Below are 10410 nucleotides of genomic sequence, written 5' to 3'. Positions count from 1 at the left end.
TGCTAGGATTGATTAAGAATTGTAGAGATGTTCTTACCTTGATTTGGGGGGGAGGGGGGTTGAGAGGAGAGAAAATCGTTCTTGAGGGGCTTTCTACGTAGTTGGAATGTCTGAGTAATGAATTTTTTAGTTAAGTGTTGAATTTATCGGATGGGGTATTTTGGACCCCCTGGCTCGCTGAGCTTAGCCTATAGCATGATTATGTCATTCTTTGAGTTGAGCTCAGCGAGCTCACCAATCCAAAATGTACTTAAAAAGAATTCAAGAATTTTCTCCTTTTGGTCACTACGCCTCGCTGAGCTTAGCCTATGGCATGATTATGTTGTCCTTTGGGCCGAGCTCAGCGAGCTCCCAGATCCATTTCACACTTAGTCAAAATTTCACGTTTTTCTACTTTGCCGACAGCGTTCTGTAAAATGGGTATAAATTTTTATATAGATCTTCATTTGGGCTCCGCAATATGCCAGTGGAAAGGTATTTCAAAGGGGTACAACTTTCGTGTTTTATGTTTTCTCAAATTTCGAATAGATTTTCATGAAAATAGCCTAGAAGACAGACTTCCATAAATGTAGTCGATTCTATTGAATGTTAGGCACCTCGCTATCCGTCTTGATTCCAAAACAACTATTTCCACCTAAACTCATCCCGATATGGCTAAAATGTCATGTTAACACTCATTTAACACATGCACACCTAATCTGAATTTACGGAGTGTTACATTATCTAGCCCTTGGGATCATTCGTCCTCGAATGATTGGTCATGGTTGGGAATGCAACTGGACACGGCTTGAATACGAGAACGTGAAGAAACATGACATGGAACAAGGAGACTGAAATAACATGACGTGGTTTCATGGAAATGTGAACGCTAGGACATGAGACATAAGTAGAGAATACATGAACGTGAGACATGAGGCATGAATAAGTAAAGGACATGATATTGATTCAGACGGTATTTACCTTAAACGTTTGCTACATGCTCCTCAAAAAAATGTGGATATCTGGATTTCATGTCCTCTTCGGATTCCCATATAGCCTCTTCGAGTTTTTGACTTCTCCATAACACCTTTACTGAGGCTACTTCCTTAGTTCTCAACTTGCGAACTTGATGATCAAGAATGGCTACGGGGATCTCTTCATAGGTCAAACCATCCTTAACCGTTATAGTGTCACCAGGAAAAACCAATGATGGTCTCCCACACACTTTCTCAACATGGATATATGAAATACTGGGTGTACAACAACCAATTCTTGTGGCAACTCAAGCTCATAAGCCACTTGACCAACCCTTCGTAGGATTCTGTAAGGTACAATATATCTGGGACTAAGTTTTCCTCTTCTTTTCAAATCTCATCACAACTTTCATACTTGAAAATTTTAAGAACGCTCAATTATCAACTTCAAACTCCAAGTTTCTACATCGCACATATGTATAGGACTTTTGGCGACTCTGAGCCGTCCTCAAATGCTCTTGGATCAACTTGATTTTTTCCATAGCCTGATAAGCTCACTCTGTTCTTTTCCGCAGCCTGATAAACTCACTCTGGTCCTAACAACTCAACCACCAACCAGCTAACCAGAGCACAACACAAGCCTCAAAAAACATCATAACACACATGACATGACATAACAGGGTATTGAAACATGAACGTCACTAACTTAAACACTGAACTGACATGACTACGTGAATAATAACTTTCATAAATCCCGATCTGACATAAACATAAAGATATTGAAGTGAATGAATATATGGATACTATACACGGGACTTGAGAAATAATTCACGGGCACGAATGACATGGGTACCAGAACACGAGCATAAACATGACACGATTGCATGGATGTGAGGAACATGATGTAACACCTTGCGCCTTTAAACTAAACCGTGTCTATGATTTAGGGACCCCAGAATCAAAAAGACATAAGACACGTCGAAAAACCAGACTCAGTACTACAGTTAAAAGTTGACAGTTAGAAAGACGGCTCGTCAAATTGCACCGTTAATAGGCACCCAAATTGCGAACTCTCTGAACCTCGCCCAGACTGCAACAGTGTGGTCTAATTTATGGACTATCAACATGTCGACGAACCATCGATGTGCACCGTCATTGTGCACTGCTCAGACAGTCTAGCAGCTCAACGGAACCGTCGACATGTCGACAAACCGTCAAGCTGCACCGTCAATTTACCCCGACAGCAAACGGTATAAATACAACACCTTGTCCTAGAAAATCAATTTTTATAATTTCAAGAACCCTAGAACGCAGTCCCTCTCTCCCAAACGGTGCAAGGCTTCAAGGTAAGCATTCGAAGCTCTTGCAAGTCAATTCTAGCATATAACTATGTAACCTAGTTAGTTAATCATTGTTCTTAACCTAGGGTTTTCAAGAAAACCCATGTTCAAGGTTTAAGACGTAGGTTTTGGGATTCTTCTCAAACGCAGACCATTAGTTACACGACTTGGAGTGTATACAGGTATGCGAGGCTAACAATTTACGTTAGGGGATGTTCATGAATTTTCCTACGCCTCGTTCTTCATACTTATCAGTAAATTGCCTTAGAATATAGCTTAGGCCTAGTTTCATGAATAGTTGTAGAACTTCTATCTTCTAGGGGTATACTTTCATAATTCGTTCATGGTTATCATTTTGAATATCATGAACTCAGTACGTAATCATTATGGACTTGTGTATTGACATCACATGAGTCTCAATCAGTGTATAATCAGTTATTACCTTAAGTTCCATAATAAAAAATAATTATCATGCCATCAGTTATAGCTCAGTCTCAGTATCACGAATTTTTTAATATTGAACACCTGTATCTGTATTTTGGGCCCTAGGCCACAGTTTATGCATACGTATTGCTTGGGCCTGAGGCCACAGTTTTGTGCATATTTATTTGAGCCCTAGGCCATAGTTTATATTTATAGTCATACAGGTGATTCTTTATTCAGAACAGGGAGTACTTTAGATCCTTACCCTCCTGTTTAGTTCAGTTTACAGTTATCAATTTCAGTTTTAGTACTACTATTTCTTTCTTTCAGTTTCATTACATACCAGTACAATTCAAATGAGCTGATGTCCCTTTTTATTGCTTGGGGCCTGCATCTCGTGATGCAGGCACCGACTTATAGGTTGACGATCCAGCTAGCTAGGACTTGCTCGTATCAGCTGCTTGGTGAGCCTCAGTTCCTCCGGGGTGTTATCCTGCTTTCAGTCTTCCCAACATTTTAGAAAGTTATCTTTTCAGTTTTCCTTAGAGGGTTCATACACATAGTCCAGTCAATCAGATATCAGCAGACCTTGAAATTTTAGCCTTATTGGCATTTATTTCAAATGTTATAAACTTAAGCTAGTAATTTTGCATTTAATATATTTCAGTCAGACTTTTAGTAGATCAGTATGTGTTAGTCATGTTTCCTTATTATTGCATGTTTTGATATCACATGTTGATTCAGCTAGCCTAGGGGTTCGTGATGTGCCGTGAAATTATGGCACATCTAATGCTTTTTAACTCAGAGTTTTACTTGTTTTCGAGCAAGTTTGTGTTAGTTTGATGTGTTTTATGTGTTGTACATGTATTTTGAAGTTAGAATGCTTGGAAAGCGAAAAACGAGAAATATAAGTGATCTGTTATGATAAGCATTAAGGACGGACCATCAACATGCTCGATGGTCCGTTGAGTTACCTCGTCGTTCGAGTCCCTGCAAAGTGACAAAGTCAGCAGATCGTCGACTTGCACCGTCGACATGATCGACGGTCCGTCGAAGTGCTTCGACGATGGAATTCCTGTAGAGTAAAAATATGTCATCAGATCATCATTATGGTCGTCGAACATGTCGATGACCGTCAAAGTGCAACGATGACCCGTCAAAGTGCAAACCGAGTTGGAACAGGACTGGGATTGATTATTCCGAGTTTGACTTGTATAAATACCTATTTAGGTTTTATTTTTCGGACATCTGGAGTTTTAGACTTGTAGTAATTACTTTTGAGTTGTTATTGCTTTTGAAGATTTTGCAGACAAATTACATTCATTACTTTCAAGTTTTATTCGTAAGTTCAATACAAAATTCAATTATGCAATCTTCAATCTTTTATTGTTTTTTTGTTGCCATGAGTAGCTAAACACCTTTACTAAGGTTGTGAACCCAAGGATGGGTGCGTTGTGATTTGGGATCGTGAAAGATACACGCATAATGGATTGTTAGGTTTATTTGTTCTTCGTTATCATCATATAGTTAGTGGTTTCAAACATTAGCTAACGCCATAAACTTTAGTTTATTTGGGAAAATAACTAGGGTTAGGTAAGAACAAATAATAAGAACTCAAGGCTTTAAAACTTGTTTAATAATTTCACTTAGGAATAAGAGGAATTTACTTGGTATAATTAACTGTTCTTCATGCATACTTTCTTATCTTTGGAAAAAGCATAGCAAGAAATAGTCTTTTCTTATTGGGAAATAGTTCAAATTCACATAGAGGTTAAGTGCATCCATACAAATGATCCATTAGAAGTATATCAAAATCGATACCCATGATCATACACTTTATCTGACGGGGACACAACCTTGATTCTTTTTACCCATATATTTACAACTTTAAATTTCCAGTCACTTTAAATTAGTCCACAAACCAAAACAACTATAAAACCTTTTTTCTAGAATAAACTAGGACCGCAAGATTAGTATAATACTTGTTTAGTAAACGTTTCACACCATATTCTCTGTGGGATTCGACCCCAACCTCGTTGGGTTACTATATTTGACATCGTCCGCTTTACGCTATTAAAAGTGTAAATTTGAGCGTATCAAATTTTGGCGTCGTTCACAAAGCTGCCCTGAAACTCCATTGCTACATGGGAAGAGATGGTCAAAGCATTTCTCAGGAAATGGTATCCCCCGAGTAAAAAAGCTAAAATTCGTGATCAGATTTACGAGTTCAAACAACATAAAGGGGAACAACTTTTTGAAGCTTGGGAGAGGTACAAAGAATATTTGGATAGGAGTCCAAGTCATGGGTTTCTAGATCAGATTTTAAAGGAGAAGTTCTACAGAGGGTTGGATCCTATGACCCAAGCTATAGCCAATAATGCTGCCAGCGGGTGTTTCATGAATAAGTCCTATGCTACTATTACTGATATACTTGATCGATTGACTACACACAGCCAAGCATGGCATTCAAGTAATTCTGATGGGCTATCATTTGGAACACCGTTGATTCAAAATATTGTGAAAGATAGCCAGGAAACACAGCAGACGTTAGGATAATTGGCCACTACTCTCTCTTTACTGACAAAGAGGCTTGATGAGAGGGAATCGAAGAAGGTGAACGTGTATGAAGATATCTCAGACATGCCGCCTGGAATATACCAATGCCAAGAAGGTCCATATCAATAGGGTCCACCTCAGCCAGTTGAGAATGTTCAATATGCAGATTTTGTAGCGAAAGGGGATGTTTCTGGGCCAAATCAGAGATATTGGAGACCTCAACAAGGGCAGGGTGCATACAACCAAGGGAACTAAAATAACAACCAAGAGAACTACAATAACAACTATAGTGGACTGAACCAAGGTAGATACAACAGCAACAATGGTAACTTCGGGAACAGAAGTTACGACCCTTACATTCCACTAAAAGGGTAGTCTAATGATCAAGGTAGTTCTAGGTTGGAGTCAATGCTTGAAAAAGTGTTGGCAAGTCAGACAAACACTGAAATGACATTATCTGGGCTATCAGAGACAGTAGTTTCTCATTCAGCAGCTATTCAGAATCTTGAACAGTAGATGTGTGATCTTTCTAGAGAACAGCATCCTACGACTTCCTAGTGATACTATTCCAAACCCGAAGAATGGTGGGGACGTGGAACGTACTGTTACAGTTAGCACGAGGAGTGGTAAAATACTTCAAGGTTCTGACAAGAAGGTGGTTGATCTAGATCCAATTATTGAGGAATAAGAGGTGCATTTTGATGTGCCTATTATTGACAATGAGGTCCGTGGTGAAAAAAAAGGTTACTGCTGACACAAGGAAACACACGATAAAAGAGGCACTTCGCCTTTGACTCGGATGTACAAAGCAAAGCCTCCCTTTCCTCAGAGGTTGGCAAAGAAGAATGATGATGCTAAGTGTCAGAAGTTCTATGATCAGTTAAAGCAGTTAATAGTGAATTTTTCATTCTTAGATGCTGTCAAAGAGATGCCCGGATTTGCTAAGTTTGTGAAAGACCTGCTTACAAAGAAAAGGTCTGCTCAACATGAGACAGTGAATTTAACTCATCGTGTGAGTCCGATTATTACTTCCACCACATTTCAGAAGAAGGGAGATCCAGGGGCGTTTACCATTTTGTGTAATATTAGGCTTCATGCATTCGCCCGTGCTCTGTGTGATAATGGGGTAAGTATCAACTTGATGCCCCTTGCCATTTTCAAACAATCCGGATTGGGGACTCCTAGACCGACTTCTATACGATTACAATGGCAGACAAATCTATCAAGAAGCAGTTGGGGTTATAGATGATGTGTTGGTGCAAGTGGGTAAGTTCATGCTGCCTGCTGATTTCGTTATTCTTGATTGTGAGGTGGATAGAGATATTCCCATCATCTTGGGAATACCAGTCCTTGCTACGGGCAGAGCGCTTATGTAATCTAAAAAAATAAAATTAAGTTCCAAGTAAATGATGAAGAAGTGACTTTCCAAGTAAGCAAGGGGATGAAGTTGCCAAGCGCTTATGAGAGTATCTCGGTTATTGATTCGTTTGACGGGATTGATGATGCTGTCAAGCATAAAATAGAAGAAGAAAGTCTGGGAGAATCTCTTGCTACAGTTCTGATGAACTTTGATGCTTATGATATGGAGGGCTAACGTGGAAACCATAAATGCACTTGAGGATCTGGGTCCTTGCACTTACCACCCAAGAAAGCTTGATCTTGACCTTGCAAATAGAACTACTCTACCAGTTAAGCCTTCTATTGTTGAGCCACCAAAGCTTGAGCTTAAGCAACTCCCATCACACTTGAGGTATGAGTTCTTTGGTCCGAACAAGACATTTCCAGTGATCGTTTCAGCATTACTGACTGAGGAATATATTGAACGTTTAGTGGAGCTTTTGCGCGAGTACAGACGTGCTATTGGTTAGACCATAGCAGACATTCGGGGTATTCCTTCTGGTATTTGTGAGCATAAAAATTCAGCTAGAGAAGAACAGCAAGCCGAGTGTTGAACATCAATGGAGATTGAACCAGAACATGCAAGAGGTCGTGATAAAGGAGATCATAAAGTGGTTAGATGCTGGGGTAGTGTATCTGATTGCAGACAGCAAGTGGGTGAGTCCTGTTCAATGTGTACCAAAGAAAGAAGGTATCACTGTGGTGCCTGATGTAAAGAATGACCTAATTCCCACTCGTACAGTTACTGGATGGCGTGTTTGCATGGACTATAGGAAGCTGAATACTGCCACTTGTAATAACCATTTTCCTATGCCGTTCATTAATCTGATACTGGATAGGCTGGCTGAGAGGTCTTTCTATTGCTTCTTAGATGGTTACTCGGGCTATAATCAGATCAACATTGCCTTAGAAGAACAAGAGAAGATGACTTTTACTTGTCCCTATGGGACGTTTGCGTTCACCCGAATGTCCTTGTGGCTGTGTAATGCACCAGCCACTTTTTAGAGGTGCATGATGTCGATCTTTTCTGACATGGTAGAAGACTTCTTGGAAGTATTTATGGATGATTTCTCTGTTGTGGATGATTCGTTTGATGATTGTCTTGGCCATCTGGGTCAAGTGCTGAAAAGATGTGAGGACACAAATCTCGTACTAAATTGGGAGAAGTGCAACTTTATGGTGAAGGAAGGGATCATCCTCGGTCACAAAATCGTTGAAAAGGGAATTGAGTTCGATCAAGCGAAGATAGATGTGATTGCAAAACTTCCTCCACCCATCTCAGTCAAAGGTGTCCGCAGTTTTTTGGGACATGCTGGGTTCTACAGGCACTTCATCAAAGATTTCTCCAAGATTGCTAACCCGATGTGCAAGCTTCTTGAAAAAAAGGTTAAGTTTGTACTTGATGACAACTGCCGAAAGGCGTTTGATGAATTAAAGGAGCGCCTCACTACTGTTCTGGTTATTCTTACTCCTGATTGGTCCTTGCCTTTTGAGTTGATGTATAATGCTAGTGGTTTCGCGATAGGTGATGTGCTTGGTTAGAGGCACAATAAAATTATGCACCCAATCTACTATGCTAGTAGGATACTTAATACGGCGCAAATGAACAACACGGTGACTAAGCAAGCAAGAACTGCTTGCAATAGTATATGCTTTTGAAATGTTTCGGTCCTATTTGCTGGGGTCCAAGGTTGTGGTGTACACTGACCATGCTGCGTTGAGGTATTTGATGAAAAAGAAGGAAGCTAAGCCACAACTGATTCGTTGGGTCCTTTTGTTACAAGAGTTTGATTTCGAGGTAAAAGATCGAAAGGGATCCGAAAATCAGCTCGCAGACCATCTCTTATAGGCTTGAGGAAATTGGGGTGCCAGCAGAAAAACTTGATATTGAAGATGCATTTCCGGATGAGCAAGTTTTGGAGGTTTCTATGCAAGTGGCACCCTGGTATGCGGATTTTTCCAATTACTTTATGCCTGGTGTCATTCCTGACATGATCAAATCTTATCAGAAAAAGAAGTTTTTACGGGATGTTCGTCAGTACTATTGGGATGAACCATACTTATTCAGAACTTGCACCAATAACATTATTCGGCGTTGTGTCACAGAAATGGAGGTATTGGAGATTTTGAAGGCTTGCCGCGACTCTCCAGTTGGGGGACATCATAGTGGTACGAGGACTGCTGCAAAGGTTCTCAAATATGGTTATTATTGGCCTACTCTCTTTCATGATGCTAATTTGATAGTGTTGTCTTGCTATCAGTGCCAACGGTAGGGGAATATTGGTAGGAGGCAAAAGATGCCTATGAACTTCGTAATGGAAGTTGAAGTATTCGATATTTGGGAAATTGTTTTATGGGTCCCTTTGTAAGCTCTTGTGGCATGAAATATACCTTGGTGGCGGTTGATTATGTTTCTAAATGGGTAGAAGTAGTGGCTTTACCTAATAACAAAGCCAAGAGTGTTATGGGGTTCTTGAAAAAGAACATATTTACTCGTTTTGGTACCCCAAGAGTGATAATCAGTGATGGTGGTTCTCACTTTTGCAATAGAGCCTTTGTGAGATTGATGGAGAAGTATGGAGTCAAGCATAGGGTTGCAACCCCTTATCTTCCTCAGACAAATGGGCAAGTTGAAGTCTCTAATCGGGAAATAAAGAGTATTTTAGCAAAAATACTTAATGTGCACATAACTGATTGGGCCCCCAAGCTCGATAATGCTCTATGGGCTTACCGGACTACCTTCAAGACTCTGATTGGGACTTCGCCTTTCAAGCTAGTTTTTGGTAAAGCATGCCACCTACCAGTTGAACTTGAGCGTAAGGCCATGTGGGCCTTGAAGCAATTGAACATGGATTGGGAGGAAACGACCAAACTCAGGTTGTTTCAACTCAATGAGATGGATGAGTTCCGCTATCAGGCCTATGAAAGTGCAGCGTTATACAAAGAGAAGATTAAGAAATACCATGACAAGAAGATCCTGAAGTGGGAATTCTACAAGGGTGATCCTGTCCTGCTGTTTAATTTTACATTGAAACTGCTATCGGGCAAATTGAAATCATGGTGGTCAGGTCCCTTTGAAGTGGTAAGTGTCTCACCCCATAGAGCTATTGAATTGAAGTTCGAAGATGGAACTCGGACATTTAAGGTGAACAGGCAGAGGGTGAAGCACTACTATAGTATGATTTTGGGGGATAGAATTGTTGACCGATATCGATTAAAGCACCTGGGAACGAATGTTGACTCGGCAAGTCCTGAACACGAGTAAATTGGTAACACCGTCGTGCTGCAATGTTAAATCAAGTGCTTCTTGGGAGGCAATCCAAGTTTAAAAGTCTGCAAATTTTATTTCTGTAGGTTTTAGTTTTTCTTCTATTTTTATTTATTGTTTAACGGGTGTTGAGTGCACAGGAACTGAAACTCGGAAAACCAGCAAAGTTACACCAGAGCACAAAGACGGGCGGTTGACATATCGGCGGACCGTCAAAATACAATGACTTAATGCAAAGCTGGAATTCTGAGAGCCAACAACTGCTACTCTGCAGGTAAGCAAGTCGACGACACCGTCAATGTGCAAAGACGGTTCGTCCTTTTACTCGTCAATTGGGGAGTATTAATAGGTCGTAAAAACACAATGACGATCCGTCGACATGTCGATGACTCATCCAAAACTGGAAAAAAAATAGTTAGGGCAAACAGTCGCAATTTTAAAGGAAGTAACGGGCAGAGGCATTTATTTTTTG

This window comes from Lycium barbarum, chromosome 7 (assembly GCF_019175385.1).
Source record: "Lycium barbarum isolate Lr01 chromosome 7, ASM1917538v2, whole genome shotgun sequence".
NCBI lineage: Eukaryota > Viridiplantae > Streptophyta > Magnoliopsida > Solanales > Solanaceae > Lycium > Lycium barbarum.
The sequence above is the reverse complement of the archived record's forward strand: the minus strand, read 5'-3'. Positions refer to the sequence as shown.